Below are 15,770 nucleotides of genomic sequence, written 5' to 3' on the forward strand. Positions count from 1 at the left end.
CAAATAAGTGTAGCAAACTGTTCTTCACAGTTAGCAGTGAAGTTCCTTTACTAAAAATGTGAGTAAATATGCACCCCAGCTTAGTAAACATTGATCCAGGTAAATATTGACCTAGGCACAGCCTAACAAGGTAGTTAAAGAGAAGAAATGTAATTTCTGGATATTCTGAGTATGAAAGTTTCCTTCAGTGCTCTGTGACCTCAAAAATTATCAGCCTGAACTCTTTCACATTTCTACAGATCAAAAGGGCTAATGTATCAGACTTTGGATGCGTGCTACCAGTAACATATTATTCATGCTTCTGTGAAAAGCAATACTTATACAACTATTTGAACAAAATGCAGTCAAACTTCAAAAGACAAAGCTCTCTTTTTGGAGCACTAGGTCTCTTCTGTCACTGTCTATCATCCCATCTCTCCCTTTCCCACTCTGCAAGAGCATGTACTGTTACCTCTCATGGTCATCTTTCCTGTCTCCTGAAGGAAGTCTCTGGGATCTATAGGTCACTCTAGGAAACTAATTCAAATTTTCCTCAGCTGAAGGATCTGACATGTGATCATATCCTTCATTTTGGTCTCTTTTCTTTGGAAAGGCCTATCTGTTCCTAAACTTGACTGGCTTTCATTACCATTGGCTTTTCTTTTCTCTCCTGAATAAAATAATGTTGTCCAGGTCTTTCTAGCAGCTGTCAAAGTTAACCACATATTGATATAGCCTTACTGCTCACTATGATTTCAAACACTCTGAACTTAACTTCTGTCCTTGAGGAGGAAACATTTCCTGCCTAATCCTCATGTTTTTGTAGTGTAGATGTACATTTTCAGATTGATCTTACCTCTCTCCCTCAAAAATGCAGGAAATAGGTAAAATTAGACTTTGTATGAGTCCTACCAACTCCTAGCCATGCTACAAGCAAAGAATGAGGAATAAGTAAGTGATTGTGGAGCAAAGATCCCAGAACTTCACTTTGACTTTACTTCTTCACCTTTAATTAAAGAAATTGAAAATGCAGGCAAAAAAGTTTGCTCTCACACACTTTGATAGACAGAATATCAGTACTCAGGTGCTCCATTTGCTGCGCTTCAGTGACAGACAGCATTTAATTTTGTTCCTGCCTGGTTTCTAGGTGAGCATCAGCAGCCTTCTGTCCTCCAGAAAATTTCTTAGATGAAAGAAAGAGTGTGCTAACCTCACCAAAGGTTCCAGGAATCTACAAGTCCCTGAGAAAGACATTTTCCCAGAAAAGAGTATAATTGTGGGAGTGTGGACTGTGAAAGAAGTGATGACTGAAGAGGAGAGGATTAGTTTAGGTAAAAGGAGATTAATTTTTTTTTTTCCAGTGAGAGCTTTTTCATCAGATTTTGGCATTTTGTATTTTTTACAGTATCTTGAGTTGCAGTCCAACTGTTTCCAAGGTTCAGATGAAAAATCCAGACCTTAATTCTCATTTTGACGGCCCTTAGATCATGCTCTGGATAAGCTTCGTCATCCCAGCTGAATTACACAATGCCCTAGAAAAGGATGACAGTAATTCATGCAAATGTTGTAACTGTATTCCTTGCATGTACCCTTTTAGTCATGGGTTATGAACCAGCATTTGAAATGAGGCACATCCTGTGCAGCTCTGAACAGCCTATTCCCAGATTATGAAAAACATATGAATACAAGGGTCAGCCTGGATTTCCAATGTAGTCATCACAGAAAGTAAACTTGTTCAGGGGGAGCTAGTGACTGTTTTACTGAGGAAAGTCTGTAAAAAGGAATGGAATAGAAAAAACCCAACATTTATATAAGCCTTTGTGTCTTTTTCTCTGCATTAAAATGTTCATTTTTGGCAATCTGGTGAGAAAAATATTCTAACTTCAGCTAAATGTACAAAATTGTGACTTTGAAAATATAAGCAATGTCATCACAAAACTTACCAGTTTTGTATGGACTGTGTGTTTTCATTAGAGGAAAGAAGGGTGAAATGGAAGTTTATAAAAGAATGCAGTAGAAGTTTACAATTTGATTTTCACAATATAAAGACTTTAAAATAAAAGTCTTGGGTATTTTGGGAAGAGTCTTTAAAATACCCATTGTATTACCTTAAGCAATCTTGCCTTAACCGCATATGAGCTTTTATTTGACTACTAAAAATATATTTTTTTTTTCATTTTATTCTTGTAAATCAGCTCTTCAAAGGATTGTGCTGACTAAGAAATTGTGCTGATGTTCCTCAACAGAAATTTTCCATAGCCAGCCTGGATAAAACATAGTGAGGTTTACTAAATGAAACAGAGTTTAATTCTACATGGAGAAACTTTAAATGTGATGGCAATTTTTTCAGTTATTGAATTACAGATGAATGTTAATTGGTAATCAGAAAAAAAAAAAAATGAAGGCTATCATTTTTCTAGACCTTTTTCTACATTACTTTACCATTTGTTTCTCAGTTACCTTCAGGAATATTGTGTTCCATAAAGACTGGCTACATTTTAATTTAGAGGGTAGCACACATCATTGTGTTCCAGCTGAATAAAAGTTAAACTACTCTTATTATGAATATTCTTGCTTTGTATTTATGTCTCTGTTTTGGCTTTTTGATTGGTTTGTTGTTAGATCTGCATATGTAATAGATGAATTTATGAGCATGCTGGGACACAGCTCCAGAAAACACAAATCATACCATCTTATTGAAATTGCAACGTCCATTTCTTGACTTATTTTCATCTATCAAAATGTATAAACCCTTAGAGGTCTAAGTAAAGATTTGTAAAGGTGACTAGCAGTTTTTCAAAATACGCCTGATAGATTATGATTTTCAAAGAGGCTTTCAAAGTGCAGTTTCTGAAAATCAGGTATTGCATAATGCACTGGAGGATGGACACAGAAAAGAGCTAGACATCCACGCTATCTAACAGTTTTTGAAAAGATCAGTGTATTGTACCAGTTAGAAACTATATACTAAATTTAAGGATCAATATAGTGTGCTTTAATTGTAAAAATTAAATAGGATGTTTCAAAATGAACGTATCCATTTTTTATTGCAAGATAGCATGCTTGCCTCTGAAGAAGCCACATGTGCCTGCAAAGAAAAATCTATTCAGAGACAGTTCTCCGCTTATAAAACAAAACCCACTCAAAACTGGATCTTGAGGCTTGGATGGGTTAGAACAGTTATTTCTCAAATGTTGTTCACTGTGCTCCTGTACACTGTATCTCCTTCAAAAATTTTGAAATCAGTTTCACAAGAGGAATGGCCTATCTTTCAGTCACAATTAGAAATTTCATCTCTCTGAGGAATTCAGACTGTATCTAACCCTCTTTCAGCCTGCAATACCATTCATTCTGGTGTCAATTTAAAATGAGTAAGAGTTGACAAAAGAAACAATGGAATTAAGTCCGAGAAAATAAACAATTATACAAATTATTGGAAGTGAGAAAACCAGCTTTTAAAAATACATCCAGGAAAATGCTAGTAACTTGTAAACTCTATAGAACCTTTTAGGCCTTTCGAAATCCTTATTTTTGTGTCTTTGTTTTGTTTGGTTGGCTTTTTTTCCCCACAAGTCCCACTATGGCTATAGGTTAGGTCATATTTTAGGCCTGAAGGATATCTGATATTTAGTGTGAAATGCCTAACTAATAATCACCATCTATTTGTCAAGGGCATATGCAGGATGTAACCATATATAGTTTAGAACAAGTCCATTTTGCAGCTCTCTTCCTTCCTATGTCCCAAAGACATTGCCTTCCCCCATTTTCAACAGAATAAACATGTGTATTCTGGACAGCAGTAGGCTGGCAGGGACAAGCTAGGATTACTTAGGTTTAGGATTACTTTCAGACATCTTAATATTTTTTGTGGCTTTGAAGGGCTGAACCTGAAGCGACTGGGATCTCTTCTCCACTTGGTTGTAACTGTTCCCAGGAAACACAGGAGACAGCATTGCCAGCCTGAGAGGCTCAAAGACTGATTTGTGTGCTGAGCCCAGGTATCCAGCTACAATGACAACAAAACGTTGCTCCATGTGAAGATCTCAGTTTCACCCCTTGTCACTGTGGCACACGGCCTCGTTTCTGAATATGCTCTGACTCCCATCCACAAATGCTGCTGGTCAGCCATTTTATATCAATTTAATACAGAGTTATGGAGCTGGCACCTTAACCATCACCATCTACTGAAATTCTCCCTTTTTTCCTGCAAGTCTCCCCACGGCCTCTCCATTTTTGTGTTGGTAGAAACAATTTGGTGCTATTTTCCAAATCAAGCAGCTTCTTTGTATGGTTTCTTTTTCAAATACTGAACTTGTAATTTATTGCAGCATGTTTCAGATTAAAGGAGAACAATATTAGTGGTGCCAAAAAAGTATGAAATGTAATTGTCAAATACACTAGAGACAGCAAAATGAGTTTTTTTAGTTCTTAAAAGTATTTGAATCCTGAAAGAAGGTTCGACCTGTTTTAGATGACAATTTTTTATGGCTTTTCTTAAAAGGTATATCCCAGTATGTTTTATTTCTAAAAACCAAAGCCATAATATGAATTTCTCTTTGTAGTAAAACATCACTGGCTGTAGATTATGAAAATTCACATTGTTGTATTTCAGATCAGAACCTTTTCAAAATAACACTAGATGTCTTTCATCAATGAAAAAGAGAGTCAAATTATAGCTTTATGATGAAAGTTTGTACAATATTTACCAGTCTGAGAATTCCTGGGCCTATTCTGAAAAATGTGAATTTTACCTTTTACATAATCTAGTTTTTAATCAAGACATAAGGGTATATTTTCATCTTGTCTGGTTAAGATGTGATGTGCATTTAGGGGTCTGCCAGTCTGTAGACTAAATGAGAATAAATTGTGTTTTTGTGGTGAGGATAAATAAGTCTTGTGTTGGTGCTAAGTGGGATGATAGAAAATATTGTGCTGAACCTATGATTCCTATAACTATGAACTCATGACTTAGGGCGCCCGGCAATTTTATAGTAAATTACTACAGAATGTGAATTAATTAAATATGGCATTTCCAGACATTCAGAGTAGTTTACCCTCTTTTTTCCTCTAGTTTCATTTTGTTAGTATAAAGCTGGGGAACAGAAGTGACTGATGTGACATGTGCAACAGCTTTACCAATCTCTGACTTACAGTGTGCCCTTTTCCCAGACTTTCCAGGCTTATCGTAAGTGTAAAAGATTGATTTTGGTTTCGATCAACTGCTTACTGAATTTTGGACTTTTGTTTTAGCTTTTCAGAAGTTCAAGACTTCAGTTCTGTGCATCTGTTTCTTCTTTCCATCTCTTTTCTCTTGGAGAACAACATACTCCATATAGGCAGGAACTGGACAAAAGGATATTTTCTATCATCATGAAAAATAGTTTTAAAACAACATGTATTTTGCTTTAGAATCTGTAGAGTTAAACTATTTTATCTGAATATCATTTTGTTTGTCTTTGTAACAATCCATCTCTTTGACGGCAAAAAGGCACAAAATCATCAGAGAGGAAATCTGATTTTCCAAATTGTGTGTTGAAAAGGTACAATAATATTTAAATAATCAAAATTGATGTTGTACAGTATTTTAAAATAATCAACACAATCAAATGGAAAATCAAAGAAAAATTCTATTCTTACTACAAACCACTTTTCTACATTCTATTTCATGTAAAAATTCTGTGGAAGCGATTTCATCCAATAGTTGGTTCTCCTGGATTCTAACTCCTGTACTCCTGTTTCATTAAGTTATTCAGCTCTACTGATGGTTAGCAAAGCTTTCCCAATATCTCCCAAATATGAGTGCTGCAAATTAAACCAATTACACTTCGTTCTACTTTCTGTGACATCTCATGACACTCTTCTTCATAGCAACATTTTCTGTACCTGAAGTGTCATCACTTCATTCTTGTTCTCCAAACTGTTAATTCTCTATTTTGCTTGATACACTTTTCATCCAAATCTTCTGATTTTTCATTTATTCTTTTATTTACAATTTTTAAAGTCTCTTCCAATCCATTTATGATTCTCCCACAAGTAAAACGGGGTACTGGAAGACTGCTCCAAAGTCTCCATAGACTCCTCTTCAATAAAGCAGAATCCAGCAATCAGTTCTGATCGGATTTGAACCAAGCTCTATTGTGTTTATCTTGGAGGCAGAGGAAGTGCTCAGCAGCAAAAATATAGATATGGTGGGTAGGTTATTTCTGAAAACTTCTGCATTTAACAGCAAATGAATGACATTGGACATCCACTTCAAATGTCTGGAGTAAGACACTTTTCTGAGACTTCACAACAAATAAGTCATGCACAAAGATTGGTGTCTCCTTGAGGGATTGCAGGCTTAGATTTCTTCAGTTTGTCTGGTGTAAATACTGCAGAATAAAATTTAATATAAGCCTTTGTCCAGCCAATTAAAACTGGGTTTACAATAGCAATTTAAATTGAATTGATTCAGTTCTTTTTAGCCTTGCAGAGATTATTTGAAAATATTTTATGGGAAGCACATTTTATTTCAGAGAAACCTTGTGGTTCATTTAATTTGGTCAAAAAAAGATATTCCTATCTGTTAATATGTCTGAAGTTAGAAATTGTGGAGTAAATTTGCAACGCCAACGAGACTGGGTTTTCCTTTTCATTGGTACAATGAAAACGTGGATGCAGATATTATAGCAATCAATTTCACATGAACCATTTACTGAGGGAACATATTAATGCTGAGACACACATTTGTGTGATTTGTAGGCATGAAAGGATAGCCAGGCAACGTTAAAATTTCAACTCAACAGGACTGTAAAATCATACAAAGACAGCACAGCTGTCTTTTTCTGGCATTGAAGAGCCTGTTTGCCATCCAGCTATTTACCTGTGAAAGCCCTTCTTGGAGGGTGGATATGGAAAAGGCAAAGTAGCTATGTTTTGTAGTAAACATTACTAAGTGTAAGGCAGTCCAGTAAGCAAAATATGTATGCCTTGAGAAGTTTATGCTTTAGCACATAGTGCTATAAATAATAGTGGTACCTAGGAATAAGCATCTCTTTGAAAAAAAATACATCAGGCAGATAATTGAATGGGAATAAATTAAAATACTAAATAAATTAAAGGAGAAAATCAGAAGATAAGACAGAAAACGGGGAAGGAGAGCACTAGACGGAGAAAGATTAAAATCCTAGCTACAACTATTGCTCACCAGACTGAATCACTTAAAATTCTCCTCCCCTGAAACATATATCCTCACCAATTTTTCATCAATGAGACTTTAATAATATGTACACTTGAACATTCCCAGGGTAATACTTCTTTCTACTTTCCCTCACACTGACAAATTTCCCTGGTCACTCCTAGAAAAATAACCCATATTGTTACAAGGCAAATTCTATGTTCAAAGTGTCTTAATTAAAAAGAGGACTTCCTAAAAATCTCTAAATGACAGGTAACTGACAGAGTGAAATGAACACTGGAATAGTATCATTAAGTGCTAGACTCCTTTCAAGCCTGCATGTGGTACAGAAGCCACTGAAAGCAGCCTGTCTTCTTGTAGCTTATGTAGGATAGGCCCCAAGGGAAGCAGAAATCTCACAGACATTCATAAATTAGCAAGCAAATCTGTTTACTAGATAGGCATTGCATGTTTGTTTGTTTTTTTTTTTTTTTGTAAGGCTTTTCCCTCAAATATTTATTTCCCATATTTAACAACTTTTATTTGGTTTATTTAACAAATAGTCCTACTCTTTGGAGTAAGTTATTCGCTAAGTGAATGTTTTTTTCCTCCAAACTCATCCAGTTTTGCACATAATTTAAAAGAAAACTTTTTTTTACACAAGCCACAAGAAGTTCAAATGCTTATTTAAAAGAAGCTAAGGAACACTTCCCAGTATGATGTAAAAGTAAAATAAATACGATTCTTAGTCACTGTTCAGACAGATACAAAACAGATTATATGAGAGGCCAGGAGAAAACTACCTGCATTAATAGGCTGAGAAATTAAAATAGTTTGAATAGTATTATTATAGTCCATTTGCTCATATTATCATAATGCATTTGCTCAAGGCTATTGTCATCATTCTCCAGGTACACGTCTTTTGCCCTGTGGCAGAACACTGAAACACTTTTATTCTCACAAAAAGTTTGGAAAGAAATTTTTGTGTGAGTGTGATATTCTGAGTAAGAAATATAGTAATATAGAGGTTTTTTTGCAACTGATTTTTATTAACAATAAATTACAGTAGGAAAGACTTAGAAACACATTTCCCAAAATAAGTGTCAATGATCAGAAATAATAATTTTCCTCTGAACCCAAATTCCTTAACCACATACTTGCATTTTAAAGATTCTTTTCACAAACTTTTTTGTGAGTGAGTGTTTAAATTTAAATGATGTAGCAAATTTCTTTATCTTATTGCACACAAGAGATTTTCTTCCTTTATTTCAGTTGATGTTGGATAGGACCACAAATAAATAGGTCAATTTTTCACATCAGCTCAGTTGTGATTGTTCAGTGGGACATGTGGGAAAACTCAGTCCTTCTAAAATGAGACCACAGATCTGGATATAAGCATATATTTTGAGAATTATATTAGAAAATTTAAGCTACTATGAAATCATGTATGAATAAAACATTACACGAAGAGTGAGCAGGTATTTCAGGTACTGAAAAAGTGTTGGCTTGCATACACTCTATTAACGATTTGTATTTTTATTTCTACAGAACATGTTTAGAAGGGCCATTAATTTCACTAATTTGGATTTAGCCTAGATTGCATTTTTCTCCACTAATAATTAAGGCACCATTTCACATCTCCCAGCTCTAGTATCTAACACATTATTCTTCCTTAGTCCAACATCCTTCATGTAGGGAGTTTCTTTGAAATAGTGTGTAATATGCTGCTGTGTGTTCATGATGGTGAGTTTTATGTTATTACCAGGGGCAGAGTACCAGGCATTTATGGTTAAAACACGTTTACTAAATTATCCAGACAGAATGCACAGACTTCTTGGCAGCATTAATCTTTTGCTTATTGCTTTTCAGTGTACTAGGAGTACTTTTAAATACCAAGTAGGAAAAATTTTATGCCAGAATACATATTTCTGCCGCCTTAAAATTGAAACAATAGCAAATTCCCTCTAAAAATGCTGTCTACTTGCATACATACCAGTATGGAAATGGTTACAAGAGGTGTGCTTGAAGAACATTTTCCGCATAAAAAATGTTGCATTTCAGTGCCAGAGATCTTTACTCTGTTTTTAAAATCCCATGAAAATACTTTCAAACAATTGTGCAGAAGGAGTGTGCAGGAACTAGGAAGAACAGAGGAGAGAAAATGAGGAAAATAGTCCTAAACAGAGACACAAGCACACATTATTTTATTTCTTGAATTTTTAATACATCAAAACCTTTTATTCTACCAAATACCATTTTCCTGTCCTGTCAGCTAGAAGTGCCATTCTTGATAAGTGGATTGTAGGAGTTGGGTATTAGTTTGCTCTACAGTATTCAGTCTTCTTGAATTTACCAACCTGTTTGATTACTTTCTTAACATGTTCTACCAAAACCAATTCTCTAAAATCACCAGTTTTCGCTTCAAATATTACTTTAAAATGCAAATGTTTGAAAAAAGTTCCCTGTCTACTTGTACTGCCTTTCAATCAGAAGGGAAATTTTGAAATATAATTCCAAGTATCCAAAAATGAACTTTTATATAAGAATTAAGTAAAGAAATTATGAGGACATATGTTGTTGCTGTGACTAATAAAATACCAGAATTACTCTCTCTCTTTTTTTTTCTTTTTTATTTTTTTTGTCAAATCATTTTGCCACTCATAAGAATAGTAGTCACACTTTTCCACTCTGTCCTGTGCAACTACAGAGACACAAGTAACAGGCACACTGCTTACACTGTTGAATCACATTTAAATAATCATATTTTAAAATGTACTGAGAACTATCTTTGCAAGCAGTACAGTAGAGGAAAAAATGTCATTTCAATTCCTACTTCTAATCTCAATACTAATGTATTAAATTAATGTGATAGTACCACTGGTTCTTGAAGTGTTCCTGTACAGAGCCAGGAGCTGGAAGACCCTGACAGGTCCCAGCTCAGATATTCTATGACTGCATGACTCTCTCAAATATACCAGGCACCCCAAGTGTCTGCTATTGCAGCAGTGGAGCACTGTACTGCTTTTCCCACGCAACTTGGCAACGGAGGCACTCTGTGACAGATGTGCCAGCCAATGAGCCCTATAAATCCCAAGAGCGTTTCCTGGATCATTTGGTGAATATAACCTTCCCTTGAAAACTGAGAAGATCACTAGAGTGTTCTGGAGGAGTGAAGTAATCACCTAACCCAGGTTTCCATGGTTAAAAAATATTTACAGTTCATTTGCCTATATTCAAACACATATATAAACTTCTTCCCAACCAGTAAGAGATTTTGAAGTAATTTATAACTTTTTGTACTAACTCTCAGAAATTATAAAACACATCTATTAAGAGAAGGGAAGTGGTGGAAAGTGAACTTCCACATTAAGAAATATACTTGGAAAATAGAATTTTCTATTATTTCATCACATCTAACTGCACTAGCCATCAAATAAGACATTCAAGGTGATTCTGGAACTGAAAAAAATAAAAAGGATGGATTTCTTGTTTATTGATTCCTATGTGTTAACAATGAACAACTACACATTAACACCAACCTAGGAGGCAGCTCTGGAAGAACAACAGCTGTAGCTTCCTGCTAAAAGCATCTACTCTAAACAGACAAGATAGACTCCTGAATGTTTGAAAACACAAACGTTACCCCTGGAGTGGCAGCAGATCTCAGACTAGTGATAGTGTCAGAGAGAGTGGCCATACTTGGGAGGAAAACACTAAGTAAAAGCAAAGATAAGAAGAGAGGGGGGATTGAAAGGAACGGGGGATATGAAAGAGTGTCAGAGGAGAGGCAGCTGTGGCTCAGATGGAGGTGAGTTAATGGTAGTTACAGGACTAAATATCCCCTAGGTAGGAATGTCTCTAATTCTCACAGGACCCTCCTTGGGCTACATCTGGAGCTGCTCTTGTAGCTGAAGTCTCTGGCTAGATCTTGTCTCTGAATTTCACCCTGGAGGATAGATAGGAAAGGAAGAAGATGACCTGAATTTTAGGTTTCCCAAAATTCTTTTTTACATGGTTCCAGGGTCAGAATGATACTTGAGAGTTCAAGAGTTAACAGATGGGCCCCGTCATATCCCTTCTCCTCCAGGACAGCTGCCCATGCCATCTGGGAGAAATGTGGCTTATACCTCACACAAAGTCTCTCTCTCACCATGCAGTTACTACAAGGCCTGTTTATTCCACTGTTGTAGCATATTCCCTCCTTTGCATTTTTCTGTTCCCAGCCATTTATTCATAACAGATGACATCGTTGCTGGATAAATGTATGGTGAAGGTGTTTTCAGCCTTTGTAAAAGCTCTAAAACATGTGCAGAAAGTCCATTATTAGGCTAGGTTTGTAAAAATCCCTCCCTCCCTCTTTTATTGTTTCCTTTTGGTATCCTTCCATATAGCAAAGTCTACATACACATAACCCAAATATTTAGGACCCCAAACTCTCAAATGCAATCCATGTCTGCTCATTTTCCTTACAGAGAGTAAGGCTGTGATTAGACATGAAATAACTGTAGATAATAAATCTGCTCCCAAGGACTGAGTAATCTTATTAAAAGTGGGAAATGATGGTTTACTCATCAACATGTGGAGTGCCTTAAAAGTGCTGTAGTAGCCAAACTAATGTAGAGAGGCAGAGAAAGTCTGCTTGTAGAAAAGAAGGAACCTCTAGTGATGTATTACATATGTAGAGACTAATGTTGGAAAGAAGAATAATGTATCTTATGTTTACCCTCAAAAACAGTCTAACTATAAAAATATTTGGGATGTGAGTCTTGCATAAGAGCTTCCCATTAATATAGCAGGCTTGTTTGATGTTCTTAATAGAGGCAAGAACATATGTTGTACGTTATGGAATGGAGATATAAATTCACTTGGAAGTGCATTATCTTTCTGCTTGGAAAACCTCATAGTTAGGTGTCTGTCTGGTGTTACATGAAATGCAAAATTTGCTTCCAAAAGGGTGTTTTTTTGAGCTAGTTATGGGTGTGCTAGTGTAATTCCTTGGGACAAAAAGCAATGTATGCAATTTTCCAGAGAGAGAATATAATTTTGTCCCCTGAGCTCTTTTCTTCTTTGCATGATTCAATACAATGCCTATAATATAATGAGAGCTGTTTCCACTGGGATGGAGGCTATAGTATCAGTTGAACAGAACTTGTAATTGTTGACACTCAGCATGGTTTTAAGAACCTTGAATTCCAAACTAGAATGCTTGTCACACTTTTTCTATTTTCATCTGTGAAATGTGTGTGCAATTTTTTAATTCATACAATGAAATCCGAACAAAAATCAGGCCCTAAGCAGCCTTTTGTGCTTTTTTGCTGGTTTGTATTTTTTTAAACAACTGGCTGTGGAGGAGTGTTTGCTTTCAGGGGTCAGAGGTGGTAGTCATTCATCAGCAGTTCAGGAACTGAAATGAAGTTTTTTATTGGAAAATAAAACACCATGAACATTTCTCTCGGAGCTAAATTAAATGTTGGCTTTATACCTATCAGTCTATATCTTTCATTCAGTAATCACAAAGATGTTCTGAGAGCTGCTAGTATTCGAGGTAGTTTACCAGCCTTGAATATTTGAATTGTTCTTCATTCTGGCCAACGGAAGAAACCCTTGAGATACTTCCCAGAAAAAGATGACTGGCACCCTTAAAGCCAGAGCTCCAGATGTGTGTAGAGGTTGAGTAACATTGGGGAAATTGTCTCCACAAACTAATAAAAGTACATAACTGGGTGGTTTTTTGGGTTGAAGCTGGCTACTTTGTCAGAATGAGAAAGAAATTCAAAATATAGGCTCTACTGCTTGCAAAAATCAGGCTAATTTAATGAACTTTCAAGGTAAATATGAAACTTTATTTCTCTGTATCAAAGAGCCACATTCTGAATTGCTTTTAGTATCAGAAAGATATCACCCTCATGTTTGATAAAAATACATTTTAAAAGATAAAAATAGTGTAGCAGTGGTATGACAAGTACCAAAGAAAAATAATGACCAGAAAAATGAGTTAATGGTTTCAGCAAATTGAGATCAAATTAAGAATTGACCGAGGCAGTATTTTAATAGCTTTTAATAGCAAATAGCTTTCAAAAGCTTTAATAAGCAAAGAATCAGGGACACTTAAAACCAGGAAATTAGACAAGACAATGTCACCACTGTGACAGTTCTGGAGCTTGTCAATAGGTTCCAGAGGAAGCAGAAAAAAGCAACTCGAGGGATAGAAGGTAAACTTCAAAGTTTCATCTCATAATGTAGACTAGCTGGTTGAGTTAATACTGTCCTGAGGCTGCTTACAGCACCATGATGAATGCAAAAATAGTTCAGAAATTTGGAAGGTGTTTTATTTAGTGGTTTTTAAAAGCATGCTGAACCAGTAAAAAGTACAGAAGGATATGCTGGCAATCACAAGTATGAACTCTTTTGTTTATGAAATAGAAAATAGGCTATAAATAAATGTCTGAGAAGCCCTGGTGCTTACTGCTTAAATGCTTGAGCTGGTCTAGGCAGTAAATAAATAAATATTGCTACTCTTTTCCAAGCTGGTGGGTAGAATGCTCTCACAATATTTCCAGTACTTTATGCCTATGCCTAGGTCATAGACCACAAGTAAAACTTTTCCATGAGCAATTTGGAATTTCCACTTCTGCACAAAAATTGGGAAATGCAGTCACCATTAGCACAGGAGTTTCAAGAAACTTCTATCGAACTCCTCCACCACAAAATTGTTTGAGATTTTGTTTTCACACAGTGTGTGTCTCCTGTGGTACTCCTTAACTCGTTATTGCACCTACGAGAGCACAGCATTGTCCATAATGGGACAAACTTGAGGACTTCTATCCAGATAGAATCTAGAGCATTCATGAAAAGAATGTGTCTGGGACTGTTCCACAGAGGTCCCACAGGACCTCAGAAAGGGAAGTAATGGTGGAATGATCAAAGTGGAGTTAGTGTGGGGAGTGGAAGACAGCATGTGAAAAAGATGGGACAGCTACAGTGATGGAGGAGGCACAGGGAAGGTCTTTGTTTTGTCTGGCATCAGAGCTACTGTTGGGAGCTTTGGTCAGATTTCTCAGACAGCCAGGGGAGAGAGAAAGAGGTCATTCTGCTCCTGCTTGCTTCTCCCCATTTGGTTGGCTACACTCAGCTCCCATGGTGCATGGACACTCCAGAGGAAGCAATAGCCTGTTTGAGCACCACAGGACTGCGAGGCAGCTGCTTCCTGCTTTTGGCACACCTACAACACTCTTCACCCACACCATGTACCATGGGCAGCTGAGCTACTGAGTGCTGCTGGTGCTCCCTCTGATGACCATCCTGGCTGCTCTGAGTATTGTGGCCTCCATGGCTTCCTCCCTTTCTTTTCTCAGTGTCAGGTAGTATGACATCTCCCAGTACTGCCAGGTTTCAGGGGCAGATGTTCAGCTCATCCTTGTGTTTAGGGGCAGCTTCAAGCATACCTACACTGTGAGATATCTGTGTATTTGAATGAACATCTTAGCTGTTTAAAGGAATTCTGGAATTTCTCTAAGTAACCATACATGTTCTCAATTAATGACTGATCTAAATCTGTCTTGATGCAAAATAAGCCAGTTTCTGCACATCCTATTCTCTCTGATCCAGGAACACAATCAGTCACTGTTTTCCATGTAGCTGTCTTGGCATACCTGTTATTATTTGCTTTTTCAACTTTTTATTGCCAGACTAAACAAACCAAGTTCTCTCAGCTTTTCCACATAAGTCTTATTTTCTGACTGTCTGTTTAATAGAAGATCACAGACCAGCTTAGAGGCTTAACTTTGAAATCCAGGACTAAGCTTCTATTATCTGCATTCTAGAAATAACAAAGTAATATAAAACATTGCTAGACAGGTGACAGAAATTTCAGAAGGGAATTTAGATAGCATCTAAAAAGCTATGTGCCAAGGGATTTAGTACTCTGAATAGTTTCAAACGGGTAAGTGGTGAAGATAGCAGGGAACTTTGGAATCACCATATTTACAATTGTGAAAAATAATCTCTCCTCCCAGATTCCTTTCTCTCTCTAGAGCTCTCCAGACAATTTCAACTGCATGAAGTAAGGGAAACTTATGTCTGAAGGCTGAAAAGATGAGTGATCTCATAGGTTCCTACTGAATTTGTCCCAATGTTTCACATATTACAGCAAGTCTCTTGCTTGGCATTTACAATAGATACTTCACACTTTGTGGCATGATTGCTCTTATTGCTTCACCAAGGGAGGTGTTTGTCATTGATCCTGCAACTACTGTCAGCAGTTAGTTGTACTGGTGGTGTAAGCATTTACTGTTTAAAAGTTCCAATCAATCAGGATGTGTAATTTTACACAGTTGAGATAACCTTTCACCCATTTTTTTTATCTTGATCTTGCCTAAAAACCATGAGCAGCAAACAGCAAGTGTGCCCATTTTGGCAAGAGTATTTCTTGCAGGTTGTAAGCACCTTCCACCCCCGTTAATTCTGTGTTTCTTCAGGAATCTGAGCGCTAATCTAATGTTTCTCTTTCCAAGCAACATGGTTGCTATTGGGAGACCTAAGACCTAATTACTTCTACTCCTTCCAGATACCTGTTCCTGTACAAGGGGTTAAGGTAATAGGGAAATGTCTACATTTTTAAATTTCTAACAAGGTT

The sequence above is a fragment of the Taeniopygia guttata genome, chromosome 1A (assembly GCF_048771995.1).
Source record: "Taeniopygia guttata chromosome 1A, bTaeGut7.mat, whole genome shotgun sequence".
Lineage (NCBI taxonomy): Eukaryota > Metazoa > Chordata > Aves > Passeriformes > Estrildidae > Taeniopygia > Taeniopygia guttata.